Raw genomic sequence first — 1,838 nt, 5'->3', positions numbered from 1 at the left:
GAGACTTTAGATCCAGAGAGGGAGAGCGACTGTGTGCTGAAGACCTGGGGGGTACAGGAGAAGGATTGCATGGAGGGGATTGTAACCATGGCAATGAGACAGATATAAGATAGAATGAATGTAAAACTAATGTTCTCCCATGTAAACAATCACACAATCCACAATAAAACATTTAAGAAATTAAAAAAAAAAACAATTAGAAGTTTAAATAAATTTCCTTAATGTGGTCTCTAGTACAAATAGTGAAGTTCATTTAAAATAAAGAAGCATGCATAAATGATAAAAAAGAATAATAATAATGGCATTTTCCATGAACTTTTGGAAGCCTCCTTGTATATATTTCTTTAAGTCTTGATTTTATTTTACATGTTTTCAAAATTAAACAAATGGTACCATACAAAAAAAAAAGAGGCTGAATTACAACATCAGCTTAATATCCCAACTTGCAATGGTGTCTGATGAGGGCATGATTTGGAAGAAATGGGATCCTGAAACTTGGGGTGGGGGCATTTGGGCAGATAATCAAGAAGTTGGGGACATAGAGCCTGTAAATTCTGTTGAATTACTTTTGCCAAACAGCCCCATCACTCCCATTTAAAGATATTACTTTATCTTTGTCAGCAAAAACATTATTCCTTCTGCCCACACTTGATGAGATTAACCTAACTATACCTACTGAGATGATTCCTGAGACATTGTCTGGGGCATCACCTAAGGTACACATCTTGCAAGACATTTCTTAATGTTCCCAAGAAACACTGCCACAAATTATTGCAATTAAAAAAGAACAAGCAAGCTGTTCACCTGGGAGCCATCAAGGCAAGTGGTTGGGTCCCCTCAGGGCAAACCCCTTCCAAGACTAAGACTCAAGGGGAATACATGAGCAGGCATGCAGTCTGGCTGGTGACCACTTTGGTCACTGATAAGGGGAAAACAGCAATGAAGTTGTGAGCTAAGTCCAACCACATTCAGTAGATTCCTGTAAACCCAGATTGAGACCTGTTTGGCCAGCAGTATAGCAAGACCTTGGGACTCCTGGGCACAGAGACAGTGACATGGCCACAGAGGACTAGAGCAGAGGGTGAAGTGTCCAGCTGATATGAAGTGAGGGGAGATGAACAAGAACACCCATACTTGCAGATAGTACCCATTTGACCTGGCTTCAATGACTGGATGATCAGAACTTGACTAGAAGAAGAAATGAGAAGGGGACAAAAAGAATAATCTGCTACAATTTGATGAACTTGACCTATAATTATAGATATAGTAGCTCAAAAGAGGGAACGAACAAATCTTTACAGCGAGGATCATTCCCACCCCCTCGGTACGCAGAGTTGACAGAGATGGGCAACTTAGATATTGGCTACCCAAAAGGAAGTGAGGGCTACAAAGGCAAGAAGTGACCAGCTTATAGGCTTTCAAGATGGAGTCCAGTTCCAGAGGGTGCGGGGGAAGGTAGAATCTCCACTGAGGGTTTTCCAATCTGCCTGGACAGGGCCGATGAAAGGAAATGGGGATAAGACTCTTGTAGGACAATAGTGAATAATTGCTATCAGGACTGACTGTAAGGGTTGAAAAGGTAAATGTAGACATTTTGTAACAAAAGGGGGGAACTGGCTAACTTTGCAGTCCAGGAGAGGAGGTTCCTGGGACCATCAAGGGAGAGGAGTGGAGTGCTACCCAGAGAAGCAGTGATGTCAGAGATGGAGGCAGAGATGATGACGTGGAAAGATGGAGTGGCTGGTGACTCTGGACTCAGGGAAGGAGAGGGTTTGTGTGTTGGCGGCCGGGAAGCAGGCTTGCAGGGTGTATACCCTTTGGTTGTGTGATGATGCATG

This window comes from Chrysochloris asiatica, unplaced genomic scaffold (genome assembly GCF_000296735.1).
Source record: "Chrysochloris asiatica unplaced genomic scaffold, ChrAsi1.0 scaffold00051, whole genome shotgun sequence".
Taxonomy (NCBI): Eukaryota; Metazoa; Chordata; class Mammalia; order Afrosoricida; family Chrysochloridae; genus Chrysochloris; species Chrysochloris asiatica.
This window is presented reverse-complemented; position numbering follows the sequence as displayed.